Consider the following 23,740-nt stretch of genomic DNA (forward strand, 5'->3'; position numbering starts at 1 on the left):
CAAATTATAAAACCACAATAAAATGCAGGAAATATACTTAAATCAGCTTATGTCCAGTTGATGTATGCAGACAAATCTCAGTAGCAAGCAACTCTGTTTAAAATGACTACAAGAAGTGTAACCAACACAGGTTTTAATGTTATCAGAAACCCCCAAGCTAATTAACACTTAAAGGAATTTCAAAGCAGTTTAGCAACTAGTGCAGAGCTTCAGAGATACACACAAGACAGTTTCAACAGAGCTAGATCTGAGGAATCAGTCCAAATTATAAAACCACAATAAAATGCAGGAAATATACTTAAATCAGCTTATGTCCAGTTGATGTATGCAGACAAATCTCAGTAGCAAGCAACTCTGTTTAAAATGACTACAAGAAGTGTAACCAACACAGGTTTTAATGTTATCAGAAACCCCCAAGCTAATTAACACTTAAAGGAATTTCAAAGCAGTTTAGCAACTAGTGCAGAGCTTCAGAGATACACACAAGACAGTTTCAACAGAGCTAGATCTGAGGAATCAGTCCAAATTATAAAACCACAATAAAATGCAGGAAATATACTTAAATCAGCTTATGTCCAGTTGATGTATGCAGACAAATCTCAGTAGCAAGCAACTCTGTTTAAAATGACTACAAGAAGTGTAACCAACACAGGTTTTAATGTTATCAGAAACCCCCAAGCTAATTAACACTTAAAGGAATTTCAAAGCAGTTTAGCAACTAGTGCAGAGCTTCAGAGATACACACAAGACAGTTTCAACAGAGCTAGATCTGAGGAATCAGTCCAAATTATAAAACCACAATAAAATGCAGGAAATATACTTAAATCAGCTTATGTCCAGTTGATGTATGCAGACAAATCTCAGTAGCAAGCAACTCTGTTTAAAATGACTACAAGAAGTGTAACCAACACAGGTTTTAATGTTATCAGAAACCCCCAAGCTAATTAACACTTAAAGGAATTTCAAAGCAGTTTAGCAACTAGTGCAGAGCTTCAGAGATACACACAAGACAGTTTCAACAGAGCTAGATCTGAGGAATCAGTCCAAATTATAAAACCACAATAAAATGCAGGAAATATACTTAAATCAGCTTATGTCCAGTTGATGTATGCAGACAAATCTCAGTAGCAAGCAACTCTGTTTAAAATGACTACAAGAAGTGTAACCAACACAGGTTTTAATGTTATCAGAAACCCCCAAGCTAATTAACACTTAAAGGAATTTCAAAGCAGTTTAGCAACTAGTGCAGAGCTTCAGAGATACACACAAGACAGTTTCAACAGAGCTAGATCTGAGGAATCAGTCCAAATTATAAAACCACAATAAAATGCAGGAAATATACTTATATTATCTGGACATCACAATGGCATTCTTAGAATCAGCATTAATGACAGATTACATAAGTATGAAACCCAGTGTTTCAGACAACAGTGGAGCATTCGGAAATACGTAAGACAGTGACGTTTTCTGTCAGCAAACTATGTATTATTTTCATCCTGTTGAACTATTACACTGCTGCAAACCTGTTTTTCAACCATGCAAAAGATAAATATAAGTTCTATTTTCATTCTATTTTCATTGCCCAGCTATCATATGTTTACATACTAAAACAGAAACTAAGAATAAGATCATCTGTTCAAATTTAATTGCAAAATGTTATAAAAAGGTAAGCAAAATTTTAGAATGCATTGCTTGTGAGGACTAGAAAAATGTCAGCACAGATCACTGATAAGGAACTATTGTGTATCTAGTATGTTCCTCGATTTCGAAATAACCTGCACCAAGTCACAACCATTATATCAATTACACTTCACTTTCTTGCAGTAGCAGTAGATGAGCCTATCTACTCTGCCCCTTTAGGTTAATTTTATATTCTACCTCTTTCTCCTTTATTTTCCTCCTTACCCTTTGTCCACCTGCCCTATGCCCTCTAGAATACCTTTTTGGATTATATCTCCACTACCCATTTTTCTAGCCCACTCCATTAGCCCTATAACCCTCTCTGTGAAGAAATGCCTTTTTGAAATCCAGGAATTAGTTAGTGTCTATAGTTTGATGCCTGTGTCTCCTCTTTCAGACTTTGCTGTGCAGGATGACTCCATTCACGTCTTCCTGACAAAATATTGTGCTGTAATATCACATCTTGCTGTCTCTTCTGGTCTCAAAGAAGACAATCAGCTCCTCTAGTCTCTAATTACATCGTTTCCCCTCCATTCCACTGATCTTTATGTTGGCTTCTCTCTAGACTCTTTTCAACAGCCTATCTCTTTCTATATATTACCTCCTCTGCACTTCATGTACCACTGAAAGTGTGGTCTGACTAGGGTCCCATAAGCTGGAAGCATTGAATCTTTGCTACTCGAATCTGCCCCCTGAGGACTCCAGTAGTCACCTTCCTAATTCCTAACAATATCCCTCTCACACACATCACTCTGTATCTTATAATTTAGACATTCAGCTTTTAGTTTCCTCAATACTGGGCTTATCCCTAACACTCAGATCTATTTATCAGCTTCTTGTGCAGGACCAAGTCAATCACTTTGCTGATGTGCAAGCATATCTTGCCTGCTGGTGTTTTCCTGTTAAATTCACATGCAACTCAGCCAGAAAAACTGGGTCAGTTTTGACTGAAAGCTCCTTCTTGCCTAAACTGCATGTTGGCTGCTGACCTGACCACTACTGTTCTTTTTTGAACTATTTCTATACTTCATCTGAGGATTCTCTGCATGACTTGACTTTTATTGCCACTGCTATTAAGTAAACAGTTCTATAATTCCATGGATTTTCCTGTTCCATATCCCCCTCCCCCACTGTACAAGGATATTCCACATCATCGATTCCTGAGGCACTTCTGCACTAGCCAGTGATCTGTTGAAGATTTCAATGGGGGAGTGGCCCAACACACTGGTCAGAGTCTTGAGAACTGTAGTATATAACCCATCTGCTCCTTGTGCTTCATCTTCTTTAACAGCAGCCAGTACTCTCTCATCCTACTCCATCTCCATTTTGATGTCTGTTCACTATTCTCTATTCCCTCCATTCTGCTCTACTTCCATCCAAACAGGATGCCATTCCCTGCTATTCCTTTGAGGAAAACTGAACCAAAGTAGTCATTCAGTATATCATCTTTTTCTTCATCTTCTACAGTCTCCCTCTGATCACGGCTCACTCTGTCCAGTCATGTATCTTCCCTATCTCCTTCATACTATATACTTCAAAAAGCCATTGTTCCCCTCCTTGATCTCTTCTGCTAATACCCTTTAATTGTTTCTGCCATCAGTATCTTTGTTGTCCTTTTCTTACACCTCTTGGACTTTGCTTCCTCTACCTCCCTTTCACCTCTTGAAGGCTCTACCTTTTGTTTTGATCGCTAGCCTCTCTTTCCTACTGTATGTAACCTCACTAGACGTCTTTTTTCCTTTTGTCTCTCCATCACATCTTTGCCCATAACTGTGAATTCTGCATTTGTAATCCAATTCCACAGCTAGTTTACTCACCATCTCTTAACACATCCCTCACCCTATTCTGGTACAGTAGAATCCACTTACTTAAATTTCAAGCCAATATCTTTCTCTTTATATGTTTAGTCTTCCCCGTCAATATTCTAAACTACATAGTCACATTATTAGTTTTGGTTAACAGTGCCTTAACCTAGACATTCATGGTACCTTCTTCATTCCTTACAACCATGCCTGGAATGTTTTATTTAGTTTGTGCTGGAGAGTTTGCCATTTATATTTCTATCATGGGCATATCTATTACTAGTTTTATAAGACTCAACTAAAGGAATGATAACTGAAGTCACCTGAATTTAGGGTACTAGAATTAAGGGATATGTAATCCAGCTTGCCAAAGTACCTGCTGGGGTCCTCAGGTGACACTGAATGTGATCTATAATTGACAATTATATGGTAACTGACTTTATCACACATGACCAAAATATCAACAATGTTTGATTTTTTTGTAGCAATCATACAAGATAATATGCACATGCTTCACTTCACCTAGTGTAACTTCTTTAACTATAGCTTCACATAATCCCACCACTCTATTATTGTTTCTGTAATGAACAAATCATCTTGTGACAAATATACATGGAATGGAATGGGCAGGTTAGCTCTACAAAACCATCATCTTTGAGTTCATCATCTCTAAATAGTTTTTTTTATACACCATTACTAAAAATCGACTTAAAGTGAGACTATCTGGCTGGCTAAATGGAGTCTTTTTATTTCATTATATCCAAGTGATGCCTCCAGGTGCATCTGCAGTTAACTCCTACTGATACCTCCAGACAACAAATATTGCTTGTTCATATTTGCATTAATAATACCAAATTCCATAATATGTACAAGGTTTTAAAAGATTTCACCTTAAATCTTACACAACAGCAAACGCAACTGCATTATTTGGCCTTTACTAAGTGCAGATAAATAGATATTAACTGTTGTTTTATTATATTAATTTATATAGATATAATTTTCATATTTTTCTAAATATCTCCACAACCAAGCAACGCAGACAGAAGTCCTTAGCATTATATGAAAGTATTCATCTAGATGAATAAAATGCTGCTGACAGTATGTGTGTAATTTGATTGGTTGCTGAGATATTGTAAGTTGCTTACAAAATATTATAAATGTAATAGTTACTGTGTTTACTGTGACTTATAACATTTTTAAGATCTAGAACGTACAGAATGCTACCACTATAAAAATAATTTGTGCTGAAGAGTTTGCCATTTATACTTCTATCATAATCCCTATGGTTCCAGAGATATGAACATTTGTTTTGAAATGTGAGGACTTCATTTGATTCTGTCAAAAGGCTTAGGCTCTGCCCATTGGAAGTTACATATTTACAGAGTGAATAAGATGCAATCCCTTAATGTCATAAGTACTGTTTACCTCCACTGAGGTTAACTTCTGGAAGATGATGCACTACTGGCAAAAACTAACACAAATGGACAAGAAACAAGTTTATGAAAAACAGCAACTAGAAAAATACCAAGATCTTTATTAATAGTAAATAAACTGTCTTGCCACTTGAAACTTTCCCTTCAAAAGTCTTTCTTTGTTGAGCTCTCTGTTATGTTAAAACATGTTACATAACTTCATTTAAGGACAGTATTTCTATTTCTACAGAGGGAATAACATTTTGGTAGCATACTAGCAACTGCTTTCACAATATGAACACATAATTCTTTTTCCTCCAACTGAAACAGACACACAGCTCTCAACTGTCCAGATTTTTCACAGAATGTTCAGATTTTTGACTCATATTTTTGGTCCATTTCTCATAAAATTCCAGCTTCCTGGCAAATCATTGAGGACTGAAGTCAGAAAATAATGGCAGACATTTGACTTTCAGATTTCATATCTTTCACATCTTGGCAGATAGATCTGACAGACAACCGGTCACCAGGTCTCAATGAGACCTTTAACATTAAGTGTTTTTAAAAGAGGAAAAGATATTGATATTATTTTATCCATGTAGTTATCAACTTATTTTATTATAATGGTTTGTATTTTTTTATTGAATGCTATTTTTTTGTATAAGTTCTTTAAGAAAACTTTTTGATTCAGGTTTTAAAACATCACTGACATACCTACATTATTTCTTCACCTTATTGGTTGTTCACTTTATACACCCTTAAAATTTTAAAGAGTGTGATGTTTTAACATTTGTTTCTGAAGAAGTTCTGCCAATTATTAGATAGAAAGAAAGCATTAATTCTGTGTCTGGATCCTGGTTGGTGTATTCGGCTCGACTGTAGTTGAAGGTTTTCATTGTTTTGTCTGATCTCAGTTCCCAGTTATTTTAGCTTTAACAGTAACCCTTTTTAAGAATGAAGTAAGCAGATCAAAATCTGTTGCTTTATTTCTCTAGCTATTATTTACATACTCATAGCATTATTGTTTATAGTAAATTTTCAAAGGAAGAGAGATTGTGTTCCAATGGAAAAAATACACTTTATGGGACCAACCAAGACAACGGCAAATCAATTTTCAAATATCAGTTTTCATTCTACAGTTTTTTAAAAACATAAAACATTGTTTACTTTACCAGTGAATCCCTTGACATGTACCCATGTCATCCATGAGTTCAAATCTAATAAACACAATTCAAGCAAATGTAGCAATTTTTATGTTTGGTGACTAATGAAAGGTAACAAAATAACACATTCCACAAGAGGGAAAATCTGCAGCGATGTATAGGAAATAGGTCTGCATTATCTTGACTAATCCTTGTATATTTTAATACTGAGTGAAGGTGATATTAACCAGCATTTTCCCAACATACAGCTGACTTTTAAGGGTGATATACATACTGCAAAAACACTGGGTAATTCTGATATATAAGAAATGGTTAAACACCATTACTGCAAAAATTCCACTTTGGTTCTGAGAAATTATTAAACTTTGAAGGATTTATTATAATATCATATTTCCAGATCTCTTTGTTATCTTTAAGTTCATCTAAACAGTGTCACCAGTGAAAAACAAATATGTGTATGGCAAGCATGAACTAGATACTGCTACCATTGAAAACAGCATCCAAGATAAATCTTTCTCAAGTCAGTGTTGTACAACTCGAGAGACAGTGTTCTTGCTGTAAGATGACATATGCAGTTGTAGGGTATTATGCATTGATAAACACAAAATAAATTTTAAACAAACCCTTTCTGAACTCCTTATAGCTATCCACCACTCTTTATAAAACAATCAAATGTGCTTTACATAGTTCTTTATATTTGCTGGGGCTGTGGACTGAGCCTGCAAGTAGCGGTATGATAGCCAAAGTTATTTACAAGAATGTTTTGGTAATAGAATCTTACTGTTCTATCTAGTTCCCCTTTAGGGTTGAATGAAAAAAGCCAAATCTAGATAAATATTTTTTTGTTTAATAATCAATTTCAATATTAATGTGATGTGATGAAGTTTCACTTATTTGTACCACTTGTTTCTCAAACTATTTAGCTTCCCCTTCATCCTTTCCTTACCACCCTTCTCTCCTTGACTTTTTACCACTTCTCCCTTTTATTTCCTTCTCTCCTAAAATTTGTCTAGTGTCACTTTGAGCAATAATCTGTGATAATAACATCTTTTTAATCCTGTAGATACCCGTAGAAATCAATGCTCGTACTCGGGATGAAATCAATAAACTTTTATTCCACAAAGAAGAATTCCATAAAATGCTGGTTAAGCGCTTTCAACTGGAAACCCAGTCTTCTTCAGAACGATTTGCAAAAAGCACTCTTGCTTGATTTTATAGTATGCAAAACCAATTCAATTAGAAAAAACCGCCAAAAATATAAAAGGTATACTACCCATTATCTCAGCTTGTAATCTTCACCATGAGAAAATACTAAACACATAAAAATACATAAAAATGTGTAAAATACATAGGATGTAATTCTTATTTAAAATAATAAAGGAAAAAATCCAATAAATCCAATAAATGCTGAAGATGTCTAATGCATACAGGACACTCCTAATGTGTGTAAAATCACTATGCAGCCTAATGCTGATTGTGACTTAAAATATACATACTACCTCATCGTCCGCAACTAAATGTGCAAACTCCTGTAGAATGAAAAACTCTACATATACTGTAACTAAAATGACATATCCAACGTATATGTAATAAAAAATATATGTAAGCTCTAGTTGTTATACAATGACCACTATACAATGAATTATACTAAGTGTAGTGGATGTACTAAAAGAATACTAAAAAAACTGGAAAAAATTGACCATATTCTATTGTGAGAGTACTAAAAAGGGTTTAATACTAACAAATTCATTTAATCCTGGTGGCCTAGTGGCATCTGATAATATCTGCCACCTGCTCTCCAATGATGCCAAAATCATTTTCCAATTACCTCCAAAAGGAGTACACTTAACTTGATATATGATGGCAAAATGGAAACTATGCTCCACCCCTTTATCACTTATATGCCTATATAAGGCATTTTTGGTATCACTTTTTTTGTATACGATATAAGTGTTCATAAATGCGTTTTTTTAATTGTCTTTCCGTTTTGCCAATATAATAAGCCGGGCAGGTAGTAAAGGTGGCTAAATAAATCACCTGTTTAGTGTTACAATTTCCTGCCCTAGTCTTGATACGTGTGTAATTAATATCTTCTAATTGAATGTATACTGCCTCATTAATATAGCTGCATTGTTTGCATCTCCCACATTTCGTGGTACCTTTAAATTTGTCTTCGCTATCTGTGTTGTTACTAGCTTTCTCCAATATTCTTTTCAAGTTAGGCCCTGTCTTATATACATATTTAGGTGTGGGTCCTACATGTTTAACCAAATTGGAAGACATGATTATATCCCAATGTCGACATAAAATATTCTGAATAATGAAGGTATGTGGTGTATAAGTCAATATGCACGCTCGACCATAGTGTGCATGTTCATCTCCAACTTCTTTAATATTGACCTCATAATTACCTAATAAAGGGGGATATTTCCTCCCCCATTCTCTCTGAACGTAATAAATTGTGTCTTTTACCATACTTTCTGGATATCCACGATTGAGGAATAGGTTTTTAATGAATTCCAATTCTGTCTTCATTACTGTTTCAGTAGATGACATCCTGGCTGCTCTAATGCACTGGCCTTTCACCACGTTTTTGAAAACATGTGGTGGATGATTACTAGTAAAATGTATGTAATCATTAGAAAAAGTAGATTTCCTGTGTATCTTGGAAGTAAAGCCAATGTTGTCTTGTCCAACCAGGATGTCTAAATATGGTATTCCAACTTTACTGTAATTATGAGTAAATTTTAGAAATTGCATGGAATCATTAAGATATTGCATAAATTCCTGCAACCTGTCAGTGGATGCCTTCCATAGAATAAAGATGTCATCCAGATATCTAGCATAAAACTTTATGTCAGTGTAAAAATCACTTTTGAATAGAATCTCATCCTCCCATTCCAACATCACTAGATTGGCAAATATGGGAGCACATGATGCTCTCATAGCCACCCCTTTTATTTGTCTAAAATACTCTCCTTGAAAAACAATATAATTATGGTCCAGTACTAGTTCCATCATTTCACATAATAAGCCCACTTTATCCCAATTCAGCCCCGAATATTTTCTTAAACTATTAGCAAAATATTCTAGGCCTATATCCTTCGGTATGCTGGAAAAAAGGTCCACAACATCAATGGTTAAAAATGTGAGATTAGTATTCCATTTGTCCTTAGTGAGTTTCCCCAAAAAATTCCAGGAATCTTTCATAATGTGTGGAATAATCTTATAAATATGTTTAAGCTGTTTATCTATCAATCTACCAATGTTAAATGTTTTCAAAAACGTGGTGAAAGGCCAGTGCATTAGAGCAGCCAGGATGTCATCTACTGAAACAGTAATGAAGACAGAATTGGAATTCATTAAAAACCTATTCCTCAATCGTGGATATCCAGAAAGTATGGTAAAAGACACAATTTATTACGTTCAGAGAGAATGCGGGAAGAAATATCCCCCTTTATTAGGCAATTATGAGGTCAATATTAAAGAAGTTGGAGATGAACATGCACACTATGGTCGAGCGTGCATATTGACTTATACACCACATACCTTCATTATTCAGGATATTTTATGTCGACATTGGGATATAATCATGTCTTCCAATTTGGTTAAACATGTAGGACCCACACCTAAATATGTATATAAGACAGGGCCTAACTTGAAAAGAATATTGGAGAAAGCTAGTAACAACACAGATAGCGAAGACAAATTTAAAGGTACCACAAAATGTGGGAGATGCAAACAATGTAGCTATATTAATGAGGCAGTATACATTCAATTAGAAGATATTAATCACACACACATTAAGACTAGGACAGGAAATTGTAACACTAGACAGGTGGTTTATTTAGCCACCTGTACTACCTGCCCGGCTTATTATATTGGCAAAACGGAAAGACAATTAAAAAAACGCATATATGAACACTTATATCGTATACAAAATAGTGATACCAAAATGCCTTATATAGGCATATAAGTGATAAAGGGGTGGAGCATAGTTTCCGTGTTGCCATCATAGATCAAGTTAAGTGTACTCCTTTTGGAGGTAATTGGAAAATGATCTTGGCATCATTGGAGAGCAGGTGGCAGATATTATCGGATGCCAATAGGTCACCAGGATTAAATGAGTTTGTTAGTATCAAACCCTTTTTGGTACTCTCACAATAGATTATGGTCATTTTTTCCAGTATTTCTTAGTATTCTTTCAGTATATCCACAATACTTAGTATCATTCATTGCATAGTGGTCATTGTATAACAACTACAGCTTACATACTTTTTAAATTACATACACGTTGGATATGTCATTTTAATTACAGTATATGTAGAGTTTTACATTCTACAGGAATTTATACATTTAGTTGCGGACGATGAGGTAGTATGTATATTTTAAGTCACAATTAGCATTAGGCTGTACAGTGATTTTACACACATTAGGAGTGTCCTGAATGCATTAAACACCTTCAGCATTTATTGGATTTATTGGATTTTTTCCTTTGTTATTTTAAATAAGAATTGCATCCTATGTGTTTTACGCATTTTTATGTATTTTTATGTGTATTAGTATTTTCTCATGGTGAAGAATACAAGTTGAGATAATGGGTAATATACCTTTTATATTTTTGGCAGTTTTTTCTAATTGAATTGGTTTTGCATACTATAAAATCAAGCAAGAGTGCTTTTTGCAAATCGTTCTGAAGAAGACTGGGTTTCCAGTTGAAAGCGCTTAACCAGCATTTTATGGAATTCTTCTTTGTGGAATAAAAGTTTATTGATTTCATCCCGAGTACGAGCATTGATTTCTACGGGTATCTACAGGTCTACATCTTTACATTTACCAGTTGTTTCTCGCTTTATTGCTATATCTTTTTAATCCTATTACTACCATACAATTTATCCGACAAGTATCCCAGTAATGTAGTACTATAACATAGGTGTTATGCTGCAAATTAAAATGATAAGCTTAAGGCCATTTGGTGTTACTTGGTTCACAAATATTACACAGAATGTCTGCTTATATTTCTGGTTATCATTTGAATAGGCTGAACCTTTAAAGAGCAAATCCAAAAATAGGGATGCAAAAATTTACTGGCCACACAGGATGATTAAAGCTTTATTTCAGTATATTAATGATACATCGATAAGATTTACTCTACCAGGTTAGAGTCATAAATAATTATGATTTGGTCATACAGAAATATCTGTGCACATTTAGTTTAGTTAGTTAGTTAGTTAGTTAGTTAGTTAGTTAGTTAGTTAGTTAGTTAGTTAGTTAGTTAGTTAGTTAGTTAGTTAGTTAGTTAGTTAGTTAGTTAGTTAGTTAGTTAGTTAGTTAGTTAGTTAGTTAGTTAGTTAGTTAGTTAGTAATTTGACATCTGATTACTGGGAAAGTCTGACTGGGTCCATGGAGACCTGTTTTCAGCAGAGACCTAGGAAGAAAAGCTTCAAATACAAGTAAAAAGAAATATTAATACAGAAGTTAAGACAATAAAGCTAATATAAGTATATAATAAAGCATGTGAAGAACAAAAGAATATTAAGTTACAAGTAGAAATTGCTACAATAAATATAATACATTATCATAGGAGGAAAATTAGACCATAAGAAACTAGTTATAATTTGATAGCAGTGACAATCAGTGAAGCACAAGACATGAAAACAAGGTAAGGGATGAGAAAGGGACATAGAGCAAGTAGGTTAAGTAGGAAAGGAATGAGGGGAATATAAGAGCATAGAGGAAGGAACCAGAGTGAGAAAAATAAGTAGTTGGGGTGTTAAGGTAGTTGGGTGTGGAGAGTACTGAGAGAAGTTTAGGGCTACTACAAATAGCAGGTGGAGAACTAAAAGTTGGAAAGGAGGAGAAAAAGGGAGAAAGGAAAAGGGTATTAGATAATGTGAAAAGGAGCAGGTGGAAAAGGGGAGATGAATGGAAGGGGATGCAGATAATGTGAAAAGGAAGAGGTGGAAAAGGGGATAAGGAAGGAGAATGAGAAGGGGACATAGATATTGTGAAAAAGTAGTTTGGGGTAGTTAGAAAAGGATATAGTGTCAAGTAGGGTTAGCGCATGAAGAGATCCATGCTTTGCTTAAATAATCCTTTACAGTGATTTTAAATTAGCATTGGTCTAATGTTTGTGGGAAGTTTATTCCAAGCTTAGGCAGTGGAATCAGAATAGAGGGATTTTACATCAGTTTTATTGGGCTTGTGTACAGAAAGAAGTTGCTTGTCTTTGGATCTTAGAGATCTATTAGGGAGATAGGTAGAAAGGACAGATGTAAGTGCATGACATGCTGTAGGCTTATAGATAATTTTGTGGACTGTTAGGAATTGTAAGTAGGTGAGTCGTTGTGGGAACTCCAGCCATTTTTGATGTGCAATGCAGTAATGAGTAGAATATGAAGACGTTGTGGCAAATATTGCAATTTTATTATAGCGAGTTTCAAGTTTTGTTAAAAGAGAGGTCTGAAGATTAGTAAAGACGATGACTCCATACAAAAGGGAAGGTAAGGGGTAGGTATTAGCAAGAGTGACTCTAGTAGACTGGTTAAGAAAAAGTGAATGCCTGTAGAGCGTCCCTAATTTCCAGTGAGTTTTTTATGCTATTTTGTATATGGAGGTCAAATTTTAGGTTATCATCAATAATTACATCAAGCAGCTTTGTGTATGGAACAGCTTCAATCAGTGTGTTATCATGGTGCAAAGGTTTGGTACTCATACCAGAGGAGCTTTACACTGGTGATACAGGGATTTTTTTCCCATGATTGAGCCACAAGAAATACTTTTGGCAAAGGCTGTTAATATAATGGGTAAGACAGTGACCTATTAACATTAGTTAATATACAGAGAGAGAGATAGACTTTTAGCTACATGACCCAAGTTTACAACACAAGTGTTTTACACTAAAAAGTGTCCACATTAATATGCAATCTAACTCCAACAGAGTAAAAATGTAATTAACTGCAAAGCTAAAAAATCATTTTTTGAAGACAGAACCCCCCCCTCCCCCCCACCCATAACACTGCTATTACTTGCATTTCCTAACTCTAAGGATATTTCTTCTGGATACTGTGATCCCAGAATTGATAAATAATTGCACAAATGTGCACATTACTGCACAGGTACTTTATTTGTATTTGTTAACCAGGGCAGAGTACTTATTTTCTTAGGTCTTTTTTCAGTCTGGAAGTATAATTTCACAAAACATATAATCACATAACTATTTGCTTACCCTGCAAGATTTTTGTCACTAACTGACATGAGTCAGAGGGGCAGAGTTAAAAGGGGCATTTAAAAATCCTCTGGATGTTGTTCCATCACACCGGTGGTCGGCTCTGCTAAGCACCCACCTCCCTCTTAAATTAAGTGGTTTTGAACTTTGTAAGTCAGTTACTTTGTAGCTTTATCCCCCTGTATCCCCCCTTGTGGATCATCAGAATCTTATTTAGGCAGATTTATTGCTGAAAGACCATTATATTTGGTATAATCATCTGGTTTAAGAAAAGGAACTAAAAAGGACAGGCCCCAGGTTGAACTGGCAATGGTAGATAGCCAAGGGGTATTTGTTTACACCCCTTAGATTAACAATTGGGGAAGGGGGACCAGCATGGGCTAGGTTACACCAACTGGCTCTGATGGAAAAGTTATGGTGATAAATTGCTGGTGTGCCAAGTTGATTTATGGCAGTTATTATAATCCGTTACTGTAGTTAAATATTATCTCTGTTAACAACCATATCACAAACGTTATGTTGTGTTTACTGACATCAGTTAGGGACAATGACACAATATAAGTCATCTAGTAGAGCAGTAAATAACCGCAAATATATCTGAAAAAATAAAACTGTAAAACATAATATAAATTTTGAAACAGTATGTATAGTACATACGTTATAATACCAGAGTAATAATAGCTTAATACATGCAGTTTTTAAACAGGATACTGAGAGTCCATTTGAGAAATACAACAGATGTTAATGTCAGAAACAACCACACTGTTATATGTTGAACACAAATTTCTTTTTGGAATTTATGGTGTACATATGAAAGAGAAAAAATATCCCAGTATTATAGTCTTTTTTGGGGGAGGAAGAATGTTAGGGTTGCTAGAAGTTTTAAAATTTACATCTAAACGGTTTCTGATGTTATGAGAGTTTAGGAGAAGGCCTGAAAAGCCATAGTCATGGCAAGAAAATTTGTTATGAAATTATAGAATGTTTAAAGAAAGTAGCCCGAGGTTGTGGTAGGAATGGTGGACTGAAAGCCTAAACTGAAAAAGAGAAATGGGTGAAATGTAAGCAAATTATAAAGAAGGAACCCCCAGGGGTGAGTCTGCTCTCTGTCAGATTTTAAGCTACTGTATCTGGCTTTTGTTAAGACCTGGTAGGGGTATTCATGACATTGAGGAAGAGTTAAAAAACAACATATTTTATAAGTCGTCTCCAAGACAGACTGTTTTTTTTTTTTTCTGGGAGGCAGCAGCAATAAGGGGAACACATACTCAACTTGCACCAGAAGAACTTTTTTTTCCAGCTACTACTCTGCCTTTTGGGGTCTTGAGCTGAGAATTTTTATAGACCCAAACAGAGTAATTTCTGTGTTAGTCATTTCTATTGTGATGTTGAAAGTTTAATGATTGTCCCGTATGTATTCTTTAATATTTGAATGTGCTAGTAGTCTTGATAATACTGGCAGAATTATTTGATTTCCACTCTTTTTGGTCTACAGGTTTGCTTTTGATGGGTCCCAGATAAAACTGCTTTAATTATTTTTTATAGTTGAGAATAAGATGCATATGATTTAGCCAGGTGTTAAAATGGGCAAACTCCTGTTCTAGAAGTTTTCTTTAACTGATGCAGACAAGGGGTATGATCTATAAATAATCATCTTGTCTGCATGAAAGAGTATTGCAAAGATGGGAAAGTTCACTGGAAGTCCGTCAATGAATGCAGAGAAAAATAGCACAGAAAGGGTTGACCCTTGAGAAACTCCTTTAATTAGTGGGGCTTGGTCTGAAGTGGAAGGCCCTACCCTGAAATGAACCTTTCCGTTTGACATAAAAAAATTTTAGCCCATTCTACTCCAATGCAGGTAATGCATACGGCTGAGTAGGTACTGAAGAGTAGGCTGTGATTAACCAGGTTAAATGCCATGGTGACATCCACAAATACCAGAACCAGGCAAATAGCTTTTATCCATACTAAGGGGTTTATAGAACAATAGTAGATGTCCTTACATTTACTGCTGCAGTATTCATAACTTATGGGATTCCCTGCCTTGGAAGCCTCTTGTTCGGCCAGTCTACCATAGGCTACTATTGCTTTAAGGCATGCTGATCACCACCTAAATGCTCCTTGAAAAGTGTAGGCATAAATGTGATGATCAGGAATACCATCCTCAGAACTTTTTTGCTGCCAGTCCGAAAGCTGGTTTTAACCATTGGTCTGTTTGCCTCCATCCATTTTCTGCCATTTTTTCCTGTATGTTAGTATTCCAGTGATTACTCCTGTTTGCTGAAGTCCTGACCATTGCAGATAAGTACGCCAGTTAGAGTTTTTTTTTTCTTGAGTTTTCTGTGCTGTTGGGGGTTTAATGTCATCCAGGAAGGGTAAATGCCAGTGTGGGAGGCAGATTTCCCATAAAGACTGCCATGATAAGTGCCTTTTTTGCCTAGGAGCTTCTCATGACCATACATATTGTTCAATTTGTCAGGCGTTTGTCCCTAAAACCCTTCATTGTAGGCTTTCTTCCCTTTTATTGTATCTTGAGAACCAGTGTGTTAAGCTTCTTGCTAAAGATACTATGGCTGGAACTTCCCACCATGAGGGTCAGCCATCAGGGAAGAAGAAGGTGAAAAAGGTAAGACTGGAATCTTCAACTGTCCAGCCTCTGCTGGGTGTTTCTCCTGAGGGTGTTACAAACCCGGAGGCTTGTCTGGCTGTGTTGTCATATTTTTCTGCCATGTCCGGGTTGGAGGCCAGTAAGGATCTGGCAGGTAGTGTGTCAGATGAGTCTTTGCAGGCATCTGTTTCAGACGTTCAGAGGGAGCCATGGTTGACTGTTCCTGAGGTGTCTATGTGGGTTGTGCAGGTTATTCTTAGGGAAGAAGTTCCTATTATGGTTGTGGAATGCCATCCTGAGTCAGAGGTTTCTCAGTTCTCTAGGATGGATATTTCCTTAAAAAAAAAGAAACATAAAACTAAACATGTTTCTTCTGCTCCTAGGGATCCACAAAGTGTGTGGCAGGCCTTTCCTCAGGGGTTAGTTAACGCTTTACTGTCATTAAGGCCCTCAAGGGGTTTTGGCTCCTGCTCTTCCTTGGTCCTCTTCTACACTTAAAAGGCCCAGGGAATTAAATTCTTCTGAGGAAGAGTTGGATTCTGGATGAAGAATCCCTTACTTATTTTACCCACATTCCTTCTTGTTTAGACTAAGGGTCTGAGGAGGAGGAATCTAATAGTCCAGATATTTCCTTTGTGGACACAATTTCTCAGATGATAGAATTTTTTAAGTGGGACTGTGCTCAGGTTTTTGATATCCATAAGAGATACTATGAATTACTGCAGATGGACTCTCCTAAACCTGCAGTTATATTCCTCCTGTCTTGGCTGCTATACTAGATGTTTTTTTCCAATGCCTCTAAAGCACCTCATTCTCTGCCCCTGCTCTCAAGAAGTCTGATAGGTTTTATAGGGTGCCTGAGGATTGTTCCTTTTTGTTCAAATGTCCTGCTGCTGACCCCTCTGTGGTGTCGGTAGCCTCTGATAAGCCGTCTCTCAATTGCTTCCTTCATCCTAGTTACTGCCTTCTGACAAGGACAGCAGAGCCATGGACAGGCTGGATAAGAAGGTTTATACTTTAGCACTCTGGGATGGGTGGTTGGTTGTAGTGTTTCATCTGCATTACTGTATAAAGGCATGCACTGCAAGCAGCTTTGGGTTATAGTTATGTACAGCGGAATTAATATCTGCAGTAATAATGCCTTTAGGTCTGCCTGCTTTGAAGTGTGTTACATTGATTTTTGAATCACATACAAAGTATCATTCAGTTTGTCGGCTACATTTGCATTTCCATTCTTTACTAAGGCTGATGGTGGTGTACAATAACGTTCCACCAACTGCTTGATTTCCTTCGATAGAGGAATCTCTTCCCCTTTGCACTAGGACTATTCCCATGAGTGTCATGTTTCTGAATGTCACAGTTTGTATCTCAAAATTATAGAAGCACTGATTAGATAATTAACATTCCTTTCTCTGTTCATGGATTAAATTTGCTTCAGCTAATTTAATTTATTAACATATACATTTTACTCGTCATTTCTGATAGCCCTATTAGTAGTTTGCTGTAACTGTCCACGCCGACATAAACACAAATGACGTTTACTGTGTTGTATACAGAATTAAGTAGAAAATCAACTACTCAGAGGCTTGGTCTTGTTAATCTGATTCAATAAATACTTTATCCCATTAATGTTAGATGAAACGTCAGCAATAAATCTGCATTTATAAACACAGCTTGCCCTGGGATCAAAATCAATACAGCAGGATGCTGGAAGACTGGTGTTCTGGTAGGCAAAGATAACCAAATATCTACAGTGAAAGTTATCTGAACTAAGACTTCATGATTCTTGAACAATAATATCGCAGTGCTTAGATTCTGTTATAAAACTATAATATGCTACAGTAGCTCAGTCATAACTGAATGTTTTGCTCCAAACTAAAATTTATCTCTCTTTTTTCAGTTTAACTATTAAATGCAGAACAGTTCTTCAGAAATACAACTGGAAATATGTGTGGTATTCCTAAATGAAAATTTCTCCAACTAAACCATCAGAACAGCAAACATAAACTCTTAGAAAATATCTGCATATGTCTACAGCCACTGCAGAGCAATAACAGTGACAAGTCTAAGGCTGCTATGATTATTACAGCAGCCATTTATTTTCTGGAGGAATTTATTTTCCTTATTTATCACTTCGCTAACCTGATACATGGCTGATCTAATGGACCCTATCTTTTGCTGATGCAGGTTACAGATAATGCAGCAGGAGACCGGGATATACAAAACTGTAAAATACAGTACAAACAGAAGAGCTAGCTGATAGACGTAAACTGGCAGATCCACAGAAGCTGTAGTACAGAAAGTGACTAAAATAACACAGTATGATAGCATCTGATTTCATTAAGCAATAAGGCTCACCTGGGTTTACATTCATTTTATAGTTAATCTACCACAAGGGCTGTAAAGTGGCACAGAATAACTCTCATGTCATATTGCAGTCAAAGGCTGATTAACTTTAAAATGAATGCAACCCCTGTAGATATCTTATTGCTATTATAATTACTTAGTTTATGCCTAATTTAGTTTTTATACTTCTTAATGAGATGTAGTCATGGATAAAAAATATATATCCTACTCTGAAGTATCTAGCTGTTTTATATCTTGTATCAACTGACATTAAAAGACCTGAGGAATAACACAGAACATTGCAATGTCACTTTTTTAAGTCGTCAAAAGAAAAAGGGATACTGTGATCAGAATTTATGCTGATTTATTTCTAATTTAAATAATGATTCTGGGATAGAGGTCCTTATTTTTATTAATCCATTTATGGTAAAAGATTTTAATAAAAGAGAACTGGAAAGGTGATTTTTTGTTTTAATATAATCAATGGGATATTGGCAAGTAGTTTTTTGATTTGTAGTTCTCATAAAATATAAGAGTTTCATGCTGTAATTTGCCAGCAGGCTGGTGTTCTGTATGACATATTTTAATTAAAACACTTGCACTTGCTTCGTGACAGGCAGGGAGCATCGCAGACATGATACACAATGCATAAAAAATCCAAGATGGATTGAGTCTGGGATGGTATACTGAAACTAAGTAAGATTCATGAATTTAATCCCTCACACAGGATTAAGTACTTCTGCAGAGCTTAAAGAAATGAATGGTTCAGCATCCATTTCTACAATGTTGCACCAGGCACTGTTAGCTGTGAAACACCAGCCCAGACTAAAGAACACAAAGCAAGATAATTTACATATTCAGCATACTACATGAATGGGGAGTATGTTTTGTGCTGCGGGAGGGCTGTTAATCAATGCACATTATGGGCAACATTTGTAAAACAGGCATTTCAGAGTGAGTGGGTGTGTTTAAACGTAAGCATCTGTGGGGAAAATAAAAACAAGCTTAGAGGAATAATGTTGGAATTTTGGAAAACTAGACATCAGGATGGGGAGGGTGTTTGTAAAATAAACATCATAGAAAAAACATCAAAATCTTTGGTCACTATATAGAGCCTGCTTGCCTCCCCCAACACGCGCGCGCACACACACACACACACACACACACACACACACACACACACACACACACACACGTTTTACTAATTGTAATTCATGTATGCTAGTTTACTTGGCCCAATGCCAAGATTGTATGGCGTTCTACATTGGGAAAACGGAGCGTAAGCTTTGTGAACGCATTTATGAACATATGTACGCCATAAGGAAACAAAAAGAAGTGAATGCACTGGCTAAACATATTTTGGAATATCCGACACATAAATTCAAGTTCATGGTGATAGATCAAGTTAGCCAGGACAATAGAGGTGGCCCTACTCAACTGAGACTATTAGAGAATGAATTACGATGGCAGATTAGGCTAGATGCTTACCATGCTCCTGGCCTTAAGGAATCTTGTTCCATTTCAGGTATTTTAAAGTTATTAAGTTTAAAAAGATAATATCTTCAGTTGATGTTTTTACAACAATATGGCTTAGTTACCAAGTGTAGGCTTTTATGCAAGTACTAGGGTGTGAATGAAATTACAAAATCACATTAAAAAGACAGGTGTAACCTCTGCATTTGTACATAGATTTACTTTTACGAGTTGTGTTAATTTATGCTAGTTTATGCTATTTTATTTTTAAATTACAACCAGAACTGGTTGTTTTGCAAAATTGTATATGTAAAAGTTCTAGTATTAAACTAGTATATGAAAGCACGATAATATTTATAATGAAAAAAGTACTAGCAATATACTATATACTTATAAACAAATTGATTGTAAAATAAACTAGATGGATTAATTTTAATTTTGACTTAGATTTTAACATTGCCCTCGACTAGGTTGTATGTGGGGTTGTTGTTGCCTTTACCTACACCACTTTATTTATCTATACAGTCAACATTTGAAGTGGTTACATAATTTTTAAATCTTTTAGATAGTATGTTTTTTTAAATGTTAATTAATTGATTTAATTGGTTGTAAATTAATGAATTATTTAAGGTTGTGGTTCATGATTTTCTTTGTCTGAGGAAGTTTGCTTACCAAGCAAACGAAAAGCGCTTTATTAAACTTTGCATTCAGTTTTGTGTGGATCCTGTTTAGTGCACTACCAGTTCTGTTAATATATTTGTAGTAGTTTTTCGTATTGGATTTATGGCGTTTGTTATTTCTGGGGAACCAGGTAGTGACTTTCCGGATGCCACGCCAGAGTTATTGAGAGCTGTGGGGTCTGTTGATATCATTCAACCCCGAAGCGACATGGAGGTGAATGCGCCTGTATCTTTGGATTTATTGCTCAGCAAGTTGGAATCCATGCTGAGCAGAATAGACAGTTTGGAAAGGCAACAATGGCACCATTTTAAAAAGGATGGTTCCCATCCTACATTTCCTACTGCAGTGGATGCACCGACAAACTTGGTTGTTCCTTCCGGTAACAGCAGTTCAGCCTTTACCGCACCAGCAATGAGAGATGAACCGGTAGTTACTCCCGGTAACATTATAGCACTGGGCGCACCAATTCACATTACCGACAGTTTAATCGGCGATGCTAGTCCATGTAGAGGGTCGAGTGACGACAACAGCGAGAGGCAGAGGAGAATTCCGGCTTCGGTAGCTGAACAGGGAGCCCTCCAGAACCAGAAGGATGTTAGGATGAATTTTGCTATTCAGCGTCCTACCCAACAAACTTCTATTAACAATACATCAAGATCTGGGGGACCACACAACAGTGTGCCAGGTCAACCTGACAGTTTTTTAGACTTGGGCATGCACCACAACAAGCCGAGTGCAATGGCCTTCACTACCCCTGCCCCGGTGAGTAACAATCAAGTTGCCAATTACCCTACTTTGTTTAACTGGGTGGCGAACAATCCGACTTTTAGTAACACTTTAAACGGACAACAACTAACTACTGTTAGTAGTGGCAATGAAACTGATATAGTGAACAACTTGAAACTCTTGGACAATGTTCTAATTAAAATAAAGAAAATACAATTGGAAATAGCATATTTTAAAGAGTGTTTAGAATGGAGAATTGTACCAAAAGGCTTGAGACACTACCAATACCCGACGGGGCTGGTAGCTGAATCAACCTTCCATCAGGACTTAATTGTGATGTTTGACCGACATGGGTTCGAGTTACTCAAACTCATGATTAAGCATTATTCTTGTCAAGTGGATGTACTTAATATAGAGGCAGAAGCATTGGATAATGCAGTGAAGTTGGACATGTGTTTTGGGAGGTATAAATATGATTACGCAAGAATGTTTATCAGTATTGATGAATATTTGGGTAAACTTAAATCTATTAAGTTAAAAAAGCTTGATAGAGATAGTAAAGCGTATAAAGATGGTTTAGCCTACCCCAGTCCACCTTTAAGTCAAACATGAAGACCTAATGGTAGGGCCAATAACAACAGCATTAACAATGCAGTTTTATGTACAGGTAGTGGTAACACTCAAGTAAATGTGAATCAGTTAAATACTGACCAGCGTCCTTGTGAACCGGTTGGTCAAGACTCTCAACCAGTGGAACTGCGTAGGAGTGAGAGGTTACAGAATAGGAATAATCCTTATAATGGACAAAACAACAACAATTATGCGATTAATTTTTTAGGAGCAAGACCCAAGCAACAACGTCAATGGACGAACCGCTCGAATCAGAGGAGGAACAACTAGAACCATTGACAGGGTCTTCCCTACATGATTTTAATATGAGTTTCCATCACGGGCTTAATTGTTCCACCCCTAGCCCAATCCACTTGGATATGTTTGATTTGTTGGACCACATAGGACCATCTGCCCCACAGTTACAGGACATACACCATGGTCCAGTTGTTTGCACTAATAGATCAGGGGATTTTAAAGTTTTTAATTTTTCTAGAATTACTATTACATCGGATTTGATAGATTTATTTGCTAAAGGTTACACCTATGTTCCCAAACAGCAACCAGATTTTGTAAGTCCATTATCGATGTAAAAATGTTCACAAGGAAGCTTAATTTTCAATTAATGATGGGGGGTGAAGTTTACACAGAGAGTTGTGAATAACTTGCTGCCTTCATTACTATAGGTATTACAGTTTTTGCAACATTTGTTAAAAAGACTGCACTACACTGAGTAATGAAAAAATTAGGCTTTAATAATACCACCTACACTACAGAATGGAGGGAAGAAGGCAGAAGCAGAAGAAGGGATTACCTGCTATGGCATCTCTTGGTTAGGTTACCTGCTTTTTACAGTTATTGATAAACCTGCATCATCATGCCCAATCTTGAGATGCTTCTATTAACAACAAACAAAGAGAATACTGGTTCCACCGAAATTACATTAATTTTGTGCCATGAAAATTTAATTTTAAACACTGCTTAATTTAGAAAATATAGATGTTACAAAACTGTATGTGAACCTTAAGTGCAGACCTTCATTAACAATCCCTATATTTTTTCAAATTATAAAAATAAAAAATAAGACTGGATTCAAGTTTTGCTTTAAAGCTATAATGCGTTTATCACCTCTTGCACAACAACTCATGCTACGCCGTTGTACAATGTTATAACTCCAGCAAACTACTAAATAATCAATTCTACCTGCATTTCGCAAGGGCAAGAAAGCAGACTCCTGCTGGCGTCATAATCTGATATATCCTTCACTGAGCTTTCACTGCTGATGTAATGATCTGACATGCCCCTCAGCTGAATTTCCACTACTGGTGTCATGATTTGACATATCTCTCAAGTGAGCTTCTTTTGCTAGTGTCATAACCTGACATGCTCCTCAGGTGCATTTCTACTACTGCTGCTCAGGATATGTAATGCTCCTCAGGCGAGTTTCTACAAAACTGATATCATGATCTGATGTGTTCCACAGGTGAGTTTACTTTACTAGCTCGAGATTTTGAAATCCTTTAATGCGCATGTTATGTTTCATTGCATACATAAACATATACCTGATCATCAAATGTACCTTTCTTGATCATAGTGTATACAAAATATATCTTGGAATGATACTTTGGCACAAATAACAGTTTTCTGCTTAGCAGAAGTTATTATACACACTCCAAGTTTGCAGCCCCACACCGTAGCTACCTATTACAATTGGTTTAAAAAATATTTCTCTCATGAAAGATAAAAGGTCTTGTCTGACATTGTCTCAAAAGGAATTAGTTGCTTTTCCTCTTATTTCAGCAAGGCAGGCATTTCTGTGGTTTTGGGATGGTGCGTTCAGTGAGCTGGGTTTGTACTCATGGTTTTCCTCAGCAGTCCAGCATTCATGTGCCAGATATGTTGCACAATGCTGTTGATTGTTTAGGTTGTAATAATGCTATGTGACTTACTACAAAAGCAGTACATGCAGGTGTCTGAATCAACTAGTGGGCATTTTTTGAATTTTAGCAGCA

The 23,740-nt window shown here is 36.1% G+C and overlaps 1 protein-coding gene across 1 annotated transcript in view; it reads right to left on the reverse strand.

The window, feature by feature from the left end:
• LOC122806893 (A disintegrin and metalloproteinase with thrombospondin motifs 7-like) overlaps positions 1 to 23,740 on the reverse strand; it is a 2,879,604-nt gene that overhangs the window by 1,273,765 nt on the left and 1,582,099 nt on the right. The gene's annotated exons all lie outside the window — the stretch shown is intronic.

Source organism: Protopterus annectens, chromosome 7.part0 (assembly GCF_019279795.1).
Source record: "Protopterus annectens isolate FY-2018-M chromosome 7.part0, PAN1.0, whole genome shotgun sequence".
Lineage (NCBI taxonomy): Eukaryota > Metazoa > Chordata > Ceratodontiformes > Protopteridae > Protopterus > Protopterus annectens.